This window comes from Furipterus horrens, unplaced genomic scaffold (assembly GCF_987537825.1).
Source record: "Furipterus horrens unplaced genomic scaffold, mFurHor1.1.pri manual_scaffold_8, whole genome shotgun sequence".
Classification (NCBI taxonomy): Eukaryota; Metazoa; Chordata; class Mammalia; order Chiroptera; family Furipteridae; genus Furipterus; species Furipterus horrens.
This window is the reverse complement of record NW_028327178.1, coordinates 39,000,752-39,022,732: the sequence shown is the minus strand read 5'-3', so window position 1 is coordinate 39,022,732 and position 21,981 is coordinate 39,000,752. Positions and strand designations below refer to the sequence as shown.

General features: G+C 37.0%; 2 non-coding genes across 2 annotated transcripts; one reads left to right on the top strand and one right to left on the bottom strand.

Moving 5' to 3' along the window:
- Positions 1–412: 412 nt before the first annotated feature.
- On the top strand, positions 413–602 carry LOC150002769 (U2 spliceosomal RNA). The gene has a single exon (XR_016512852.1). It is a non-coding gene; the product is annotated as a U2 spliceosomal RNA (small nuclear RNA).
- Positions 603–14,362: 13,760 nt separating this feature from the next.
- LOC150002768 (small nucleolar RNA SNORA43) lies at positions 14,363–14,496 on the bottom strand. The gene has a single exon (XR_016512877.1). It is a non-coding gene; the product is annotated as a small nucleolar RNA SNORA43 (small nucleolar RNA).
- Positions 14,497–21,981: the final 7,485 nt, after the last annotated feature.

Here is a 21,981-nt window from a genome sequence, read left to right as displayed (position 1 = left end):
TTACTTCACTTATTATTATTTTTATTTTATAACTGCTTCTTTTTTTTAGCATCCCTGATTCCTATGTGCAGGTAGACTGTGAATTGACTCAATATGGTCACACTTTGATCAATCTCCTCCCCATGAGAGTAGGCTTCTAGAAAATAGAACATGACAAAGATAATAGAATGTGCTATCACTCTTGTGATTACATTATGTTATATACCACTTTGTCTTGCTATCAGATTTTAGAAGCTCTCCTATTGGCTTTATGAATGAAACAGGTATTTTGGGAAAGCCCACATGGCAGGAACCTGTGAGAAACCTCAAGGACATGCAGACAGCTGCTAGGAGCTGAAGGTGGCCTCCAAATGTCAGCCTACAAGAAACCAGGGCCCTCAGTCCTACAATCACAAAAAAATTAATCCAGCCTATTGTTTCACAGCATTTTAGCTAAGATCAAGTGTAGTATCTGTTCTTTTCAGTTTAATATCTGATACATCCTCTATTTGTGGACAATATATTAAATGTATTTTTGGAGCAGAGAAATTAAATAGGAACTTGCTCTATCCACTCTGCACATTGACTCAATATTACAGGACTTCCAGTAAGGTGCATGCCCTGGGGGGACATAATAGATCATATGAAGGGTTAGAATAGTTACTTAGAGCGGTTTCTTACCTTTCATAGTTGGTGCCCTCTCACAACACTTAGCATGACCCTGACTGGATAGCTCAGTTGGTTAGAACATGGACCCAATACACCAAGGCTGAGGGTTGCACCCCGTTCAGGGATCAGGGTATATACAAGAATCCACCGATGAATGCAAAAACAAATGAAACAGTAAATCAAGATTTCTCTCTCTCTCTCTCTCCCTTCCTCTCTCCCTCTAAAAGCAATTTAAAAATTTAATCCAGCCTACAAACTGAGTGAGTTTGGAAGCAGCCCAGCCAACACCTTGATTACAGCTTGGTAAGACCCTAAACAGAGAACCCAGCTAAGCCATGGCCAGACTCCTGATCACAGCAGATAATAAATGTGTACTATCTTAAACCAATAATTTGGAGATAATTTTTTACAAAACAACAGAAAACTTTTACAGTAGAAATTTTAAAATTGTAATATGTAGGAGTACAGTTGAATCCTGTTGTGCATTGTTTAAAAAAAAGAAATTAAAAGAAAGCCAAAAGATTTGCCTGACTAAATCAGCATGTCTTTAAAAAGGACTTCTGTTCTGCCCTGAGAAATATAATTTTTTAGATTTAGTCATATTTTTAGAAGTACACAGCAATTTCAGAGGAAATAACATATAAAAATTGGTCTGTGCTGTATCTGAGTTAGAAAGGAAAATGAATATCCACTAATCTTCACACTCCTGGGATAACTGGTCATTATTTATTATCCTTTTTTAAAAGGATTTAATTTGCTAAAATTTTAAGAATTTTTGAATTTATGCCTATGAAGAATACTGGTCTGTAGTTTTCTAGTACTGTCTTTGTGTGGTTTTGATATATGAATAATGCTGCTCTCATAAAAATAAATTGAAAAATATTCCCTGTCCTTCAATTTTCAGGTCTTCTAAATCCTTATTTTTTTCTACTTGTTTTATCAATGTAGAAAGAGTGTTGAAATCTCTGGCTAAAACTGTGGACTTTTCTATTTTCCCTTTCTAGTCTATCAGTTTTTGCTTCATGAGTTCTGAAGTCTGTTATTAGGATCATAAACAATTAGCACTGTTATGTCCCCTTGATAATTGACCCCTTTATCATTATGAAATGAGCCTCTTTATTCCTGATAGTAGTCTTTGCTCTGAGATCTACTTTGTTTGATATCATTATAGCCACTCTATCTTACTTTCGATTAGCGTTAGCATGGTATATCTTTTTTCCACTTTCATTTTTTAAGTATTTTGTGTCATGTATATCTAAAGTAGGCTTCTTGTAAACCATTTACATTTCATGTGACTATTAATGTGGTTGGGTTTAATTTCACCACCTTGTTTTATTTAGCCAACCTGCTCTCTGTACCCTTTATCTTCTTTTTCTTCCTTTTCTAATTTTTGGATTGATCTTTATGACTAATTTTATCTCCATTATGTCATATTAATTATACTTCTTTATTTCAGTTTGTGTCTGTACATGGTTCTTTGAGGATTTACTTATCATAACCCACAATCAAGTAATATTATATGACTTCATTTACATAGTCCTGCCTTATCTGCAGTTTCACTTCCCAGTTTCAGTTTACCATGGTCTACTATGGCCTAAAAATATTAAATAAAAAGTTCCAGAAATAAACAATTCATAAGTTTTAAATTCCAAGCTATTTTGAGTTGTGTGATTAAATCTGTCTTGTGTGTTCTGTCCTGCTTAGTACATCAATCTCCTTTTGTCCAGTATATCCCTAACCCTAACCCACCCTTTAGTCATTTTGTAGCTGTTTAGTTATCATCGATTATCAGAGATAGGCCAGATTCACATAACAGTGATTACAGTGTATTGCTATAATTGTTCTGTTTTATTATTATTGTTATTAATCTCTTACTGTGCCTAATTTATGTACTAAACTTTATCATAGGTATGTATGTATAGAAAAAACATAAAATACATAGAGTGCTCAGTAAGATCTGTGGTTTCAATTATTCACTGAGGGTCTTGGAACACATCCCCCATGGTTTAGGGGGAACTACATAGAGTACAAGACTGTTACACCAACATATTTTCACTTCTACCCTTTGGGTCTTTGTGCTATTGTTTTCATATATTTTATTCTTACATATGTTATAAATCCCACATATGTTGTTATAATGGTTGCCTTAAACAGTTTATCTTTTAAAGAGATTTTTTTAAGTAAGAAAAAATATATTTATTCACTTATTTACATTTCCTAGTGTTCTTCCAATCCTTTGCATAGATCCAGATTTCCATGTTATCATTTTCCTCTTCAACATTTTCTATAATGTAGGTCAGTCAGTGATAAGTTATTTCAGCTTTTGTGTTTCTGAAATATATTTTGCCTTCATTTATGAAAAATGTGTTCACTTGGCAGAAAATTATAACTTGATGGTTTTTGATTTTCAGCACTGCAAATGCTGCTTCACTATGTTCTGGTCTGCAATGTTTCCAACAAGAAGTCGGCCATCATTCATTCCAGCAATAAGTCTTGTGTCATTGTCACAAGAATGTAAAATATCATTGACATTCTTTATGTCAATATAGAATACCTTAATTCTTCTGGACATATGTATCTTTTTTACTGAATGCTTTCAATATTTTTATTTGTCACTGGTTTAATCTTTTTGCCTTATCACTGTTTTTAATATTTTTATTACTGTTTTATTATAGTGTTCATTCTTCATAAGTCTTGTGCTTAGACTTTATTCAGCTTCTTGGATCTCTAGGTTTCAATTGTTATTTCTTCAAATGATGTTTATATTCCTACCTCTTACCTCCCTTCCTTCGCAATTCCAAGTACATAAATATTAGGCTGCTTGAAGTTTCCCACAATTCACTGATGCATTATTGATTATTTTTTAAACACCTATATGTATCAGTTTCCTAGGGCTGCCATAACAAACGACGACAAACAGGTGCTTAAAATAACAAAAATTTATTCTCTCACAGTTAAGGAGGCCAAAAATCCAAAATCAAGATGTTCTTAGCATGGTTGATTCCCTCTGAACATTGTCTTATGCCTCCCTCCCAGCTTCTGGAAGTTGCCAGCAATCCTTAGGTTTTCTTGGCTTTTAGGTGCATCACCCCAATCCTGCTCCAGCTTCACATGGCCCTCTTCCCTGCTTAAAGCTTCTCTAATTTGTTTCCTTTTCTTAAGGATTACTGTGCTTCACTACCTGATGTCCATTATCTGAAAACTATACTTTCATAGATTTATTGTTGTTATTGTTGTTTTGTTACAGTAGGATAGTACATACCGTCTGTTTTCTATCTTGTCCAAAACCAGAAGTCTCCCAGTGAACTTATAGAGTACATAATTAGTGTAAATGCCCTCTCCATGAAATTTAGTACAGTAGTCCCTCTCTATATTGCGGTTCACTTATCACAGATTCACTGTATTGTGGGATTTTTAAAAATATTATATTTAATTATTTATCGCAGATTTTTCACTATATCGTGGGATTTTGTGGTACTGTATACATACGTTGTTAAAGTTCCATAGGTTTAAGAGTGTAGAATATGTTTAAGAACATAAGTAGTGTTTATAAAAGTGTGGAAAAGGGTGATAAGGGAGTAGGAAAGGTTAATAAGGGACTGGAAATGGTTTATAAGTGTGTGGGAAGGGTTTATAAAGTCTTAAAATATATAAATACTAAAATAAATGTAAGGTTCCTACTTCACGGATTTTCACCCATTGTGGGGGTGGTGGTGTCTAGAACGTAATACACATGATAAGTGAGGGAATACTGTATTTCCCATCCTGAAAACTACATGTATGTTTCACATAATACAATATCTCACATGAAATTAAAACACTAAAGAAAAATCCAGGGTTGTTTATTATGGTAAATAACTTGGACAGTTGTAGACATTCCTCTTTTGAAGAATTGAATGTTCAAATCATTGAGATACACATATCAGAGTTGTTGAAATGCACACCAACAACTTTATTTTAGGGAAAGATATATTCACACTATAGAATTCAATATTTGTAACTTTTCAGGTCCTTTAAAAGAGGGGAGAAATTGAGTGAAAACCATTAAGTGTATTTATCTTTAAGCTCTTCCATTTTGAAAACCTTTCATTAGTGGTGTTGCTTAGTTTCTCAAAAGTACTTGTGCCAGAACATGGCATTTGAATACAAATGAATTCCATAAAGTAGATAGAAATTTCTGCTAAGGTAACTACCTAAAACAAGACTTTTTAAAGTCTAGTAAATGACAGAAAATTGTCTATTAGGGGATGCCCAAATCCCTTTTAATCTCAGTCTCTGTGCTTGCAAAGAGTTTATTTTGGTGATTTATGAGGAAGAAATTGTGTATCATTCACTCACTTATTTTCTTCAAAACATTGTTTGGGTGGTTTCCCCAATGAGAGAATGGATACTAAAGTTGAATGTTATAATTTTCCTGTAGTGTAGTCCAATCTAGGGATACAAAGAGAAAAATTTGGTGTAAGAAAGCACTGAATGGCAAATCCCTCAGTATTTAAATCTAGATGATGTAACCGAGCACCAATACAAGAAGCCTCACAACTCTACCCACACAGCATAAGCTTCCAAAATATCTGTCTCTGCAAGCCCAGACATTCTTTTAGCCTACAGTTGCTTTGGGCAGTGGTTGCCTTACTTGCCATGGCAGGGTTCTGTGTATTATTAATATACAGTGAGGAAAATTATTTGAATGGGCCCAATTGTATACTCTGCCATGTCCCACTAGGACTGGTCAGAGGAAAGAGAATGACAGAGTCTGCAGTGCAAACCATAATTAAGTAGGCTATTTCTTCATCATGTTAGGGAAAGACTATTAATTGGTACATGTAGCCTTTTCTAAAATTTGTACAATGAATGCCAAAAATGGAAATAGTGACAATGTGAGTCACCCATATGTCAGGTGTTAGATATTTATTCCTTCAGGAAATAAATATTTAACCATAAATTAGTTCTATTTTTATAGTAACCCTGTAGTAAAAGTTTCTCCTCAAACCCAAGATATTTATATGTCCAGCAAAATTTTAGATTATTCAGGGAAATTAGTCTCTTTTTGTTATTGTTTAGATGATTATTTACCTGTTGCAGAGCTACAAAGGACATCTCTTGTTTCTCATTTTGTTCTCAAAGAAAAGCTTCTCAAAGAAAAACATTTTTCATTTATCTCTGTAGCTTTCAGTCAGTCTTCCAGGTTTGGATGCCTGATAAAATACACAGCACTTAAAGCCTAAATTATCCTCTCAGTATTTTCAAAATTATCTAGAACCTCTGTATACTGGATCTCATTTGTTTCCTTATCTGTTATATTTAATTAGCAAGAGTCATACTATTTTTCAGGTTTTGAGAAGGACATTTTTTTTTTTACTACTGTGAGAGCTGAGGTCTAGCACCTTTAACCTAAAAACCAATATAAATAAAGCATTTATTAACAGGTATGATAATGCTAAAAATCAGACCCTATTTTTGATAGTGCTCACATTTACTTGGTTGTCTTGAACAAATATGAATATAGCAGAGCAAGAATCTAGTGCAAAATAAAAATGTGAGGCCTTTGCTCAAATTTTTCTTTTGAATTTTACAACAGAGCACTAAACCAAGCAGAAGCCCTTCTGAATGCAGGGCCTCTGTGACTGCATGACTCACACACACATTGAGACAAAAGTCACTGTTTTGATAAATTTTTTACCTGCTAGGATGATTGCTCACATCATTTTATGGTATCTTAATACCAATGCAGAGAAGTTTACAGTAGTGCCACTAAGGAAGAGGAAAATATAAAACATTTATATTTTATAAATTATATAATAATCACTACTTAACTATTGTTTAATGGTACTTTGGGCCAGACCATTTAAAATGGATTTTAATGTTTAACCTGTCAGTGATCCCCAATCTGTTAAACTCTTTAATGGCTCCCATACTTCCTTCATCTGAAATCAGTCAATGTTGAAATCAACTTTAAACCTGAGAAGCCAAGAGGCAGAGGTAAAACAGTGAGAGAAGGCAATGGAGCTGAAGACATTAACATTTTGATATCTCATGACTGCATATGGCAAACTACATACTGTAATACCTCTTGTCTTAGTCCCTGCAGGCTGCTATAACAAAATGCCATAGATGGGTGGCTTGGTAGAGTATACAATTGTAGGTCATCCAGCACAGAAACAATGGAAGCTGGTTTAAAGACAACAGACTTGCCTATTGTCAAGAGAACAGCTGCCTCTTGTGGTGGTTCTTTGGGGGCTTTTTTTGTTTTTGTTTTTTGCTTTGTTTTATTTTCTTCTATGATTGCCAAAAGTGTTTTGTTTTGCCTTCATGTAAGCAAAGAGGAACTTGAAGTATTTTCAACCTACTCAAATAGCCACTTTAAAGCCTTCAAACTTCTGGCAATGTCTAGTCTAGACTGCCTTTTACTAACAAGAATCAGTACCTGCAAAAAGAGTGCTGACAGGCAGAGGATTAAAGAGTCTTAATTTTTCCTTATATCCCTGTGTTGGAGAGCCTAGGGTGCTCTCTGGAAAGGAAAATTTAAAAATTGACAGCTTCAGTGCTAACTATTGGAAACATTAAGTTTTTGGTGAGTGAGATAATCAATCAAGACTTGTAGTAACTGAAATATAAGGCTGAGTTTTAGGTTGGTCTACTAGTTGTAATGCAGAGGTACCTATGACTGGTCCTTACTGTGTTTTCATTAAAACCAACAATAAGATTATGCTAAAGACAATGGAATATTTTCTAGCAAAGCAAAAATAGAATGTAAAACTGAAAGCTAAGACTTCTGGTCAAAATGAAAACAAAGGGGTGAGGGGAGAAGGGGGAAAGAAGGAGAAGGGTCTAATCAGGGAACTAGTATAAATGAGCCATGGACATGGACAACGGGGTAACGAGGTAGGGATGGACTGTGGAGGAAGGGGTGGGCAGGGTGGGGGGTGAGCAATGAGGGAAAATGTGGGACAACTGTAATAGAAAAAAAACAATAAAAAAGAAAAGAAAACAATCTTGGAGGCTGATAATATGATAGAATGATAGAGAAAAACATTAGATAATGTTCAAAAAATAAAAAAGAAACATGACTGAAAATAAAATATTTGCATTAAAAAAAAAAGATGAAGGCATAGGTAGACCTGCTGCACTTCCTTGAACAACCATAAGAAGGATCACAACTAACCTCAAAACAAAAAATAACCAGAACTGCCAGAAAATTAAACTGTATGGGAGTATGACAACCAAGGATTTAAATAAGCCATATCCATCCAGACAGGTAGGAGGGGAAGAGACAGGGAGCTGGGGTGGAGAGGACATGGTGTGGAGGCAGTGAGGCATGTGTGGTGGATAAAAGTCAGGAGGGTTGCCTGAGGAGCAAGTGCTCCCAGCCCCAGGCTCGACCATGAAGCCCAGGGTTCCAGCATCAAGAAAATAAAGCCTCATAAACTTCTAGCTGTAAAAACCAGTGAGGGCTGGGGTGGTGGAAGAAACTGCCAGTCTCACAGGAGAGTCTGATAAAGGGCCTGCATAGTCATAGAATGTATCAAACCCATCCATTCCAGGAACCACCACCAGAGCAACAGCTAGAGGAGTGCCAGTTGCATACGAAAAAGTAGGTAAAGTGACTGGAAACAGGGAGAGTGCCAAGAAAGTTTCCAGCAGCCAGGCAATGACATTGTCCTCCCTCCAACCCCTTCCCCCACATACAGAGCCACTAAACAGTGAAGCAATTTGCCCCACCTCGCAAGACCTAAGGCCCCATACAATTTACAAGTAAGTGCCTTTTCTACAACAGGCCATACTACTAAGACAGGGAGTCAAAGCAGCTCTACCTAATACACAGAAACAAACACAGGGAGGCTGTCTAATTGAAGAGATGATGAAATATGGCTCAAATGCAAGAGCAGAACAAAACCCCAGAAAAAGAACTAAACGAAATAAAGATAATCAACCTATCAGATTCAGAGTTTAAAACACTAGCAGTAAGGTTGCTCAGAGACTCATTGAGTATAGCAAAAACATAAGGGAAGAAATGAAGACTATACTAGGTTCAATAAAGAAAATTCTATGGAAAACCAACAGTGAAGGAAAAGAAGCCACGGTTCAAATCAATGATTTGGAACATAATGAAAAAATAAACAGTCAACCAGAACAGAATGAAGAAATAAGAATTCAAAGTAATGAGGAGAGAATAAGACTCCAGAACATCTCCAAAAGTGCTAACATCTGAATCATAGGGGTGCCAGAAGGAGAAGAGGAGGAGCAAAAAATTGAAAACTTATTTGAAAAATAATGAAAGAACTTCCCTAATTTTCCAAAGGAAATAGACATACAAGTTCAGGAAGCACACTGAGTCCCAAACAAGTTGGACTCAAAGAGGACCATACCAAGACACATCATAATTAAAATGCCAAAGGTTAAAGATAAAGAGAGAATCTTAAAAACAGCAAGAGAAAAGGAGTTACCTACAAAAGAGTTCCCATAAGACTATCAGGCAATTTCTCAAAAGAAACTTTGCAGGCAAGAAGGAACTGGCAAGAAGTATTCAAAGTGATGAAAAGCAAAGACCTACAACCAAGTACTCTATCCAGCAAAGCTGTCATTTAGAATGGAAGGGCAGATAATAGGGCTTCTCAGACAAGGTAGAGCTAAAGGAGTTCATCACCACTGATCCCTTATTATAAGAAATGTTAAAGGGATTTATTTAAGAAAAAGAAGATGATCAAAACTATGAACATTAAGGACTTCTGGTCAAGATGGAGGTGTAGACAGACACGCTGCATCTCTCTCCAAAAGTAAGAAGGAACACAACTACTTCAAAACTAGAGACAACCAGAAATTCCAGAAAATCAAGCTGCATGGAAGTCCAACAAATAAAGACATAAAGAAGAAATACTCATCCAGACAGGTAGGAGGGGTGGAGCTGAGGCAGAGAGTATGTGGTGTGGTGGTGGCAGCAGATACAGCAGTAACAGCAGTGGCAGGCTTGTGGAAAATGCAGTCACGTGTTTTAAAAAGTCAGGAGGGACACCTGAGGAGTGTTCCAAGCCTCAGATCAGGCCATGCAGCTCACAGTTCCAGCACTGGGGAAAATAAGAGGCTCATTGCTTCTGACTGTGCAAACAAATGGGGGTTGGGGTAGAGGAAGAAACTGCTAGTCTCTAAGCAGAGTCCACTTGTTTGAAGGGCCCCCACAATCCTAGAATGTCCACAAACCCATCCACTCTGGGAATGACAGCCAGGGCACCAGTCCCATACCAAAGTGGGAGAGATGCCTGGAAGAGGGGCAAGTGCTGAGCAGGTGGCATTGTTCCCTCTCCGACCCCTTCCCCACATACAGTGCCACAGCATGGTGAAACGGGTCTCCCTTACTGATGAATACCTAAGGCTCCGCTCCTTACAATGTAACAGGTGTGACAGCTCTACCTAAAACACAGGCAAACAACCACAGGAGCCTGTCAAGATGAGGAGACAGAGATGTATGGCCCAAAATGGGGAACAGATCAAGGTTCCAGTGGCAGAACTAAGCGATGAGGAGATAACCAACATAACAGATGCAGAGTTTAAAACACTGGTGATAAAGATGCTCACAGGCTTGACAGATATGCTTGAGTATGGCAGGCACATAGGTAAGCAGTGAAGGCTATGCTAAATGAAACAAAGGATAATCCACACAAAACCAATGGGGAAGCGAAGGAGACCGGGGTTCCAATAAATGATTTGGAATGTAAGGAAGAAAAAAACAGTCAAGCAGTACAGAATGAAGAAATAAGAATTGAAAAAAATGAAGAGAGGATTAGGAACCTCTGGGACAACTTTAAACGTGACAATATCTGAGTCATGGGGGTGCCAGAAGGAGAAGAGGAAGAGCAAGAAATTGAAAGCTTATGTGAAAAAATAATAAAGGAAAACTCCAAATTTGGTGAAGGAAATAGACATACAAGTCCGGGAAGCACAGAGTCCCAAACAAGCTAGATCCAAATAAGTTTACACCAAGACACACCGTCATTAAAATGCCAAATGTGAAAGATACAGAGAGAATCTAAAAGCAGCAAGAAAAAAGCAGAGAGTTACCTACAAAGGGGTGCCTATCAGACTGTCAGTTGATTTCTCAAAAGAAACTTTGCAGGCTAGAAGTATTCAAAGTGATGAAAAGTAAGGACCCACAACCAAGACTACTCTATTCAGCAAAGCCATCGTTTAGAATGGAAAGGTGGATAAAGTGCTTCCCAGACAAGGTAAATCTAAATGAGTTCATCATCACCAAGCCATTATTATATGAAATGTTAAAGAGAGTTATTTAAGAAAAAGAAGATCAAAACTATAATATGAACACTAAAATGACAACAAACTCACAATTATCAATAACTGAATCTAAAAAATAGAAACAAAATCCAACTAAGCAAGCCAGAATAGGAAAAGAGTCATGGGTATGGGGATCACTTGGAGGGTTATCAGCTGGGAGGGTGAAGGGAGAGAAATGGGGAAATGGTGCAGGGATTAAGAAGCATAATTGGTAGGTACAAAATAGACAGCGGGGATTTAAGAATAATATAGGAAAGGGTGAAGCCAAAGAACTTATATGCACAACCCATGGAAATGAACTAAGAAGGTGAGATTGCTGGAGGTGAGGGGAATGCTGGGTGGAGGCAAGCAAAGAGTAAAAAATGGGACTACTGTAACAACATAATCAATAAAATATACTTTAAAAAATTATGAACATTAAAATGGCAACAAACTCACAACTATCAACAATTGAATCAAGTAAACAACTAGAACAGGGAAATAATCATAGATACAGAGATAATTTGGATGGTTACCAGTTGGGAGAGGGAAGGGTGAGAATGGGGGAAAAGATACAGGGATTAAGAAGCATCATTGGTAGGTACAAAATACACAGGGTGCTGTTAAGAATAGTATAGGAAATGGAGAAGCCAAAGAACTTACACCCACGACCCATGGACATGAACTAAAGGGGGGATTGTTGGAGGGAAAGGGGTACCAGGAGGAGGGGGGAAAGGGGAAAATTGGGATAACTGTAATAACATAATCAAAAATATATACTTTAAAAAACTAAAAGCTAAAATGTTACCTTCTGTTATGTAAGGAAAGTAGTTTATGTCAGATTAATGAATGACTTACTTGAAAAATTTGTACACAAGGGTTTAATATGTGTTTGATAGTAGAAAGCTTATATCCATTTCCAACACAGATCACAAAACACCTAATTTATATGAAAAATGAAAAAGATTTCAAGAAACATGCCAAACCCCATTATCTTATTTATCCACTCAGTGTTTAACATTAGCTTTTAGCTTTTTAATATACACAGCATTTTTGTCCATTTTTTATTAAAATTGGAGGATATGTACTTTTTTTCTGCTTTACCGGAGGAAAAACTGATGAGATGTCAGAAACAGATTAGGTTTAGATCAATTATTTAAATCATAATTTTAGTTGCTGCATCACTGGGGAGAAGGGAAGTGGTAATCGTTAACCTGCATAGTCTTCATTATTTACTTCTTTATAGGCAAATGACTAAGGTTATAATCATCTTAGTATTTTAATTCCAAATACCAGTTTAAGAATCAAACCAAAAATTATTTTATCTAGAAAGTCATCAAGTTCTATCACCTCTTTAAGTGTTCATCTATGAGCACTTTCTTTCTTTGTTGTGTCTTGACCTGGTTTAGAAATTAGGGTAATACTGGCTTCATAGAATAAGTTTGAGAGTCTTCCCTCTTCTTGGATTTTTTGGAATAGTCTGAGGAGGATAGGAGTTAGTTCTTTCTTAAATGTTTTGTAGAATTCACCTGTGAAGCCATCCGGTCCAGGGCTTTTGTGTGCTGGGAGTTTTTTGATTACTGCTTCAATTTCACTAGTTGTTATTGGTCTGTTCAGGCTTTCTGCTTCTTCTTGATTCAGTTTTGGAAGATTATGTTTCTAGAAATTTGTCCATTTCTTCAAGGTTGTCAAATTTCTTCCATACAGTTGTTTATAATAATTTCTAACAATCCTTTGTATTTCTGTGGTATCGGTTGTGATTTCTCCTCTTTTTTTCTGATTTTATTTATTTGGGCCCTCTCTCTTTTTTTCTTGATGAGCCTGCTTAAAGGCTTGTCAATTTTGTTTATCTTTTCAAGGAACCAGCTCCCATTTTTGTTGATTTTTTGAATTGTTAGTTTAGTCTCCATGTCATTTAATTCTGCTCTGATCTTGATGATTTCCTTCCTTCTACTAGCTCTGGGCTTTCTTGTTATTCTTGCTCTAGTTCTTGTAGCTGTAGGGTTAAATTTTTTATTAGAGATTCTTCTATCTTTTTAGGTAGGCTTGTATTGCTATGAACTTTCCTCTCAGGACTGCTTTCGCTGTATCCCATAGGTTTTGGGTTGTTGTGTGTTCATTATCATTCATTTCCAGACACTTCTTGATGTCATTATTAATCCATTCATTATTTAATATCATGTTATTCATTCTCCATGAGTTTGAATGTTTTTGAGTTTTTTCCTTGAAGTTGATTTCCAATTTTAAGCCATTGTGATCTGAGAAGATGCTTGATATAATTTCAATTATCTTGAATTTGGTGAGGCTTGTTTTGTGTCCTACCATGTGGTCTACCTTTGAAAATGTTCCATGTGCACTTGAGAAGAATGTATATTTTGCTTCTTTGGGGTTAAAAGTTCTATATATATCAACTAAGTCCATTTGATCTAGAGTGTTGTTTAATGCCTCAATATCTCTGGTGTTTCTTTGCTTCGAAGATCTGTCCATGGTTGACAATGGGGTGTTAAAGTCCCGTACTGAGTGTGTTGCTCTCTACATCTTTCCTGGAGTCTTTCAAAATTTTCCTTACATATTTGGGTGCTCCTAAGTTGGGTGTATATATGTTTACAAGGGTTATATCTTCTTGATGGATTTTTTCCTTGAGTATTAGAAAATGTCCTTCTTGGTCTCTTTTTATGGTCTTTGCTGTGAAATATGTTTTGTCTGATATAAGTATTGCTACCCCAACTTTTTTTTCATGTCCATTTGCTTGAAATACTTTTTCCCATCCCTTCACTTTCAGTCTGTGTAGATATTTTGTTTTGAGGTGTGTCTCTTATAGACAGCATATATGTGGGTCATGCTTTCTAATCCATTTAGCTACCCTATGTCTTTTGATTGGAGCATTTAATCCATTTACATTTAAGGTTATTACCGATAAGTACTTATTCATTGTCATTTCCCCCTTTGTTCTTGTGTCCTCTCTGTCTCTCTATTTCGTCATCTTCTTAAAGCAGACCCTTTAATATCTCTTGCAATGCTGGTTTGGTGGAGATGTATTCTTTTAGCCTTCTTTTGTCTTGCAAACTTCTTATTTCACCTTCCATTTTGAATGAGCCTTGCTGGATAGAGTTGTCTTGGTTGTAGGCCTTTGTTTTTCATTGCTTGGAATATTTTTTGCCATTCCCTTCTGGCTTGTAGTGTTTCTACTGAGAAATCTGATGTTAGCCTTATTGGAGCTCCCTTGTATGTTATTAGCTGTTTCTCTCTTGCTGCTTTTAGGATTCTCTCTTTGTCTTTGAATGTTGCCATTTGAATTATGATGTGTCTTGAAGTGGGCCTGTTGGTGTTCCTTTCACTGGGACCCTCTGTGCTTCCTGGACTTGTGTGACTCTTTCTCTCCTCATGTTAGTGAAGTTTTCCGTCATTAGTTTCTCAAAGAGGTTTTTTTTTTTTTTTTTTTTTTTTTTTTGCATGTCCGGCTACAAACCATTCTTAGTGCCCACTGTTCTGGGCACTGAGTATAGAAATAGTCACTCCCTCTCTGCCCTGATGTCACAGGCGCGGCACAGCAGTCTCATCTGTGGTGCCAGCAGGTCCGGCACCTGCAGGGCAGCTCAAAGAGGTTTTCTATCCCTTGCTCTTCTTCTTCTCCTTCTGGAATTCCTATTATATAAATATTACTACGTTTCATGTTGTCCTGCAGCTGTCTTAGAACCTCTTCATTTCTGTTCAGTCTTTTTTCATTTTGTTGCGCTGTGTGGGAGTTTTTGTCTACATTGTCCTCCAGTTTGCTGATCTGATCTGCTTCCTCTAACCTGCTTTTAATTCCTTCTACTGTGTTCTTCAATTCAGAGATTGTATTCTTCATTTCCTCCTGGCTCTTATTGATAGCTTTTATGTCCTTTTTCATGCTGATGTAATTCTCAGTAAGTTTCTTGTGGTTTTCTTGGAGTTCCTTGTAATTTCACTGGAGTTCTTTGTAGTTTTCCTTCAGCTCGCTGAGCTCATTGATCTTTCCCATAATCCATGTTTTGAATTCAATATCTGATAGTTTGCTCCCTTATATTTCATTTAGCACTCTTTCTGGGGATTCTACGTTTCCTTTCAATGAAGGGTTGTTTCTCTGTCTCCCTATTTTTGTGACTCTTAATATTTGTTGTTGCTTCTTATATTGATCTGCACTTCCTGTATCTGCGCCTGGTGGCATCAGATTGTGTACCAGTCTGGCCCTAGGCAGCCTGTTGGCGACTTCCAGGGATCTACTGCCTTTGTCTGTCTCTTTTAGCTGTTAATCTATTCAATCTATGATTAGCCATCAGGCTTAAGGACTGAGGGTGTGGCAGCTTAATTCCTGTAGGTAGGGCTTTTGCTTCCCCTCAGGCTGACGCCACTCACCACTTGAAGGGGAATGGTCTGCCTGCAGTACTGGAGATGAGTCAGCACTGAGACCCAGTCAGCTGCTCCCCCAGTTCTCCCCTCAAAGCCACCGTGCCAAACTTCCCCAAGTGTCTCTAGTCCTCTCTGCCTTCCCTCTGCTTGAGCCCAGGGTAAGTGGTGGCCAAAATATTTTCGTATGTGATCCGCTTAAGAGCTCTTTATTTCCAGCTGTTTCTCTCTGGCTAGCAAGAAACCCTGTGGCTTTTCGTTTTTCACAGCTGGATACTATTTTACTTTCCACTCTGTTGCTGTATGCTGGGAAGCCCAGCTGGGGGTTTCAACCCTGCCCTTCTCAGGGGGAGCCCCTGGCTATTGAGCTGTTCCTTAGTCCCTTCAGCTGCCACCTGTGGGAGCCCAGCCAGCCCTTCTGCGTCTCTGCACTCCCTACCAGTCACATTGTGATGTAGCAGCCTTTTCTGTCTCTCCGTGGTTATAAGACTTCTCTCCAGCTAGTGTTTGGTTGGTTATTCCAGATGATTTCTCCAAAACTAAGTTGTAAATCCAGAATGGTCCTGGGAAGATGTTAGTGTAGCTTCCATTTACTCCTCTGCCATCTTGGATCTTCATTCATCTTCTTTTTCTTAAGTAAGTCCCTTTAACATTTCATGGAATAGTGGTTTTGTGATGATGAACTCCTTTAGTTTTCCTTACTGGGAAGCTCTTTATCTGCCCTTCCATTCTAAATGATAGCTTTGCTGGGTAGAGCAATCCTGGCTGTAGGTCCCTACTTTTCATGGCTTTGAATATTTCTTGCCAATCCCTCCTAGCCTACAAAGTTTCTTTTGAGAAATCAGCTGACAGTCTTATGGGAACTCCCTGTAGGTAACTAACTTATTTTCTTTTGCTTCTTTTAAATTCTCTCTTTAACTTCTGGCATTTTAATTATGATGTGTGTTGGAGTGGGTCTCTGCATTCATCTTGTTTGGGACTCTCTTGTGCTTCCTGGACTTGCACGTCTATTTCCTTCACCAAATTAGGAAAGTTTTCTTTCATTATTTTTTCAAATAAATTTTCAATTGCTTTATTTTTTTTCCTTCTAGCACCCCTATTATATTGAACTTGCTACAGAGGCTGCTTATACTACCCTCATTTTTAAAAATTCTTTTTGCTTCTTCTTGTTCTGATTGTTTTTTGCTTCATTATGTTCCATATCATTGACTTGATTCTCAACTTCATCCACTCTACTTTTGTTTCCCTGTAAATTGTTCTTTATTTCAATTAGTGTATACTTTATTTCTGACAGGATCTTTTCTTATGCTGCTGAGCTCCTCATTAAATTCCTTGAGCATCCTTATAATCAGTGTTTTGAACCACATCTGATAGATTGCTGATCTCCATTTCATTTAGTTCTTTTCCTGGAATTTTGATCTGTTCTTTCATTTGGGCCATGTTTCTTTGTCTCCTCATTTTGGCAGTCTCCCTGTTTTTGTTTTTATGTAATAGGTAGAGCTGCTATGACTTCCTGTTTTGGTAGAATAGCCTAATGTCGTAGGTGTCCTGCAGGGTTCAGTGACATAATATCCCCTATCATCCAAGCCTGGTACTCAAGGTGCGCCCTTTATGTGGGCTGAGTATACCCTCCTCTTCTAGTTGAGTCTTGGTTGCTGTTGGCAAATCAATCGAAATGTTGTAGTGTATATGTACACTAAGGTTGAACAATTAAGTGAATAAATGGTGGATGAGTTAGGTTTCTCAGTGTCAGAGATGAAAGTTGCATGATATAATGAACCATGTGGTGGTAGATTAGAGTCAGCTTTTTAAAACAACTGAAGAAATGTACACTTATTCTTAAAATGAAGCTACACACGGTGCAGGAGAAACTTTACAGACACCCAAAATAGAATAACTTGTTTCAAAATTCAGATTAGTTACTTTTGGTAAATTGGATAAAGAAGCAATAATACATACTATGAGTATGTTACATTCTTCTTTTTAATCAACAAAGCGTTTAGCATATTATGCTAAGCAAAACACCACAATTAGAAAAAGTAAAGAATCTAGTTTTACGGATTATTCACTATTTTCATATGAACTTTCTAACATTTAAAATGGTAAATGAAATTTTAAAAACTCTTAGCCATTAAAGCAATAGAAGTAACGAAATTCTAAATTATCCACTATAAGTTGAAATACACCAGTAATAATAAATGACAGAAAATGAAGACTACGCAAAAAATCTAGAGATAGAAATAGCAATAATAAATTGTTTGAAACTTCAAGTTACACAGCTAGAAAACAGAACCTTTTATAAGTAATATAAATTAATACCTTTCTCATTGGAGAGATGAAGTCTTTTAAAAATTCTTCCCCCCTTTTTTCCTTCTCAGCTATAACTTGCCCAGTGTTCTGAGATTCATACCGTCTTCATTCTCTAGGGAATAACATGAAAGTCATTGTCTGAAAATAAAATGAAGGATTGAAACACTATACTTGAGAAGACAGAATCAGTTACCTGACATTCAATATCAATCCTGACTGTGTTAAGAATGTCAGTGTTTCACATGCCCCACTCAGTAAAAGAGTTGTTTCAATACACGCTTCTGTGACTTTATTCGGTTTGGTTACACCTCAGAGAGTTTAATTTCATGCAAAGCTTTCAGATAGTGCTTTCCAGTGACAGAAGCAAGTTCAGGTACCAAAGGACAGCATTTAGAAGCTCAGGAAAAGGGAAAGCAGCCTGGGTTGCTAAAGCCTAATCAGTACTTTGGCCTTGCCCTGGAATTAGCCTTTGAGAACTGCGAAAGCAGTAGTGTTGGCAACTCCTGATGTAAACATAATGGAATGAAAGATGATCTGGTTGGATTGGGGGCTTATAGTATAGCCATAAAGGGAAATGGCAATGAGGAGTGGATGTCAGAGATTTGAATAAACTGAACTGATTTTATGAAAGGCTTAAGAATTAGCCTGCTGGGAAAAGAGAGGCACAACACCTGCACTACCAGCCCACACATGAACAATGCATTTATTTTCAAACAAAGAGCATATAATGTTCAAGTTTTGGAAGGAAAGATCTATTTTTCATAGAAAGTATGGACACCTGAAAGAAACACATGGGGCATTGTGTTTAGGAATGAAACATGTGATCTAGGGAAATGCCAGTTTATCCAAGCTTTGGCTGGGTTACTGCTTTCTTAAGAGAAGGGACATATTCTTGAAACAACTGTGATTAACTGAGGTTTAATGTACCTTCTTGTAATTGCCTATAATTTTAAAAGATTACATTGTAGCTTGTAAGCCCAGTTAAAAAACAAATCAAGTGATATATTTTTAAAAAATAAAACATCGATGTGTGGTTTTTTTTTTTAAGTGTGTAATTTTGTTTTCCAAATATTTTATTTATCTATTTTTAGAGAGAGGGAGAGAAACATCAATGTGTGGTTGCCTCTTGTGCACCGCCAAATGGGGACCTGGCCCACAACCCAAGCCTGTGCCCTGACTGGGAATCAAACCCGTGACACTTCAGTTTGCAGGCCAGCGCTCAATCCACTGAGCTATACCAGGCAGGGCACATCACATGTGTTTTATTGTTCAGAATTTATCCCCAAATACCGTTGTATGTTTTACTATTTACTAAAACTAATTTTATTGATTCATTTTGGCTTCTCTCGATATATTTTGGTTCTTAACATGGTTATATCACCATCAATTATTTAATATTTCTCAAAGTTTATGTAATCATGCTGACTAAAAATAATTGTATACAGATGAAACTTCAGGCACAATGAACTCACAATTTATTTTTAGTGCTCCATGTTCTCCTTCATTTAAAGGATAATACATGAGAACATTTTTCCTTTCTTTTTTTTAACTTACTGAGCTTAGAGAGAGAGAGAAATATTGTTTTGTTGTTCCATTTATTGATGCATTCATTGGTTGATTCTTGTTTGTTCCCTGACTGGGGATAAAACCCACAGCCTTGGCATATCAGGATGATGCTCTAACCAATTGAGCTACCTGGCCAGGGCTGAATTTATCATATATCATCCTAGAAATCATAGACACAAGAACTCTCTGAGTCACAACTTAGCTCAAAGAATGAACATAGATTGTTAGTATTGCTTTTGAGTCTCCTACCATTTCTGAACAAGAGGTCAGTTCTAATAGATCTATTCTTAAAAGTTTGATAACTTTGCTTCTCTGCCCTTCTTTTCTCTATCTGCAAAAATGGAAAGCCAATTATCTAACAGGGATATCCTTAGTATTACATTTTATAGTTAGTTCTTATAACATTTTACCAATATACTTACCAGTCTCTTTGATCAACACTGTTTCTTTTACCCTACTCTTTTCTTCTAAATTATCCAAAGGCAGATTTGAGCATGCAAAAGAAAAAAATCAGTGAATTTGAAGATACAAAAATGGAAATTATCAACTCTGAGTAGCAGTAACAAAAAATATAGAAGAAAAGTGAACAGAGTCCAAGGGACCTGTGGGACATAATCACACAGGCTAACGTACACATTTGAGGAGTTCTACAAGGAGAAGAGAGAGAAAAGAGGGTAGAGAGAATATCTGAAGAAATAATGACTAAAAACTTCCCAAATTTTATGAAATACATGAATGTAAAATCTAAAAGCTTAACAACTCCAAGTAAGATAAATTCAAAGAGACCCACACTAAGACACATTGTAATCAAACTTTCAAAGACAATGACAAAGAGAATCATAGTGGCATTAAAGAGAAGTGAATCATTACATGTAAGAGATCCTCAATAAGATTATCAGCATATATATGGAAGTCCAACAATCAAAGAATTAAATAAGTCACACTCATTTAGACTGGTATGAGGGGCAGAGATGCAGAGACAAGGAATGGGCCAGTCCCACACCCACATGTGGTGGATAAAAATCAGAAATGATATCTCAGAAGTGAGGGATCCCAGCCCCACACCATACCAAGTCCAGAGTTCCAATGTCAGGAAGATAAGTTCCTATAACGTCTGGCTGTAAAAACAAGTGGGGGCTGGGAGAGTGGAATAAACTGTAATATTCTCAGCTATCTTCACTTAAAGGGCTACCAATGGACTAATGACTTACTCAAAATGGACTCCAGCACCTGGATAGCAGCTTGAAGGGCACCAGTGGTATACATGGAGGAACTGAAGCATCTGGCATCAGAGTGAGTGCCAGGGGGCAGCTTCCTCCTGCACAAAACTTCAAGGCAGCAGCCATTGTTCCTTTTCTGAGCCCTCCCCCACACTGAGCCAGAGTGGTGGCTCTATTCTGAGACTCCACCAACCTGATTCACATGGGTTTCCCCATCCTGGCAATTAACTAAGGCTCTGCCCCATTCAACTTATGGGCTCACCCAAGTGGTTAACAGTGGCTTTTCTACACTAGGTCATGCTACTAAAACAGGGAGACAAAGCAGTTCTACCTAATGCATAGAGACAAACATAGGGAGGCTGCCAAAATGAGGAGAGAAAGAAATGAGAGAACAGAACAAAACTTCAGAAAGAGGACTAAATAAAATGGAGATAAGCAACCTATCAGATGCAGAGTTCAAAACACTAGTTATTAGGTTGCTCAAGGAATTCATTGGGTATTTAAAGAGCATAAAAATGATCCAATCAGAAATGAAGATTACACTAAATGAAGTAAAGAAGAATTTACAGGGAATCACCAGTGGACTGGAAGAAGCCAAGAATCAAATCAATGATTTGAAACATAAGGAAGAAAAAAACATTCAATCAGAACAAGAAGAAAAAAAAATCCAAAAATATGAAGATAGGCTAAGGTGCCTCTGGAACAACTTCAAACATACCAACATTCAAATCATAGTGGTGCTGGAAAGAGTAGAGGAAGAGCAAGAAATTGAAAACTTATTTGAAAAAATAATGAAAGAAAACTTCCCTAATTTGGTGAAGGAAATAGACATACAAGTCCAGGAAGCACAGAGAGTCCCAAACAAGATGAGTCCAGAGAGGACCACACTAAGACACATCATAATTAAAATGCCAAAGGTTAAATATAAAAAGAGATCTTAAAAGCAGCTAGAGAAAAGCAGATACTTACCTATGAAGAGTTCATATAAGACTGTCAGCTGACTTCTCTAAGGAAATTTTGCAGGCTAGAAGGGACTGGCAAAAAGTATTCAAAGTGAAGACAAGCAAGGACCTACGATCTAGATAACTCTATCCAGCAAAGATATCATTAAGAGTGGAAAGGCAGATAAAGTTCTTCTCAGACGAGGTAGAGCTAAAGGAGTTCATCATCACCAAGCCGTTATTACATGAAATGTTAAAGGGACTTATTTAAGAAAAAGAAGATCAAAACTATGAACATTAAAATGGCAATAAATTTACAACTATTAACAACTGATTCTAAAAATCAAACTAAGCAAACAAGCAGAACAGAAACAAAATCATAGATATAGGGATTATTTGAATGTTTACCAGAAGGTGGAGAATGAGGGAAAGAGGGCAGGGATTAAGAAGTACAAATTGGTTGGTACAGAAGAGACAGTATAAGAAATGGAAAACCCAGAGAACTTATATGTATGATCCATGGTCATGAACTAAGGGGTGGGATTGCTGGAGGGAATGGGATGCACCTAGTGGAGGGGGTTAAAGGGGGGTAAGTTGGGAAAACTGTAACAGAATGATCAATAGAATATTTTTTTCATTTTTTTATTGTTTTTCTATTATAGTTT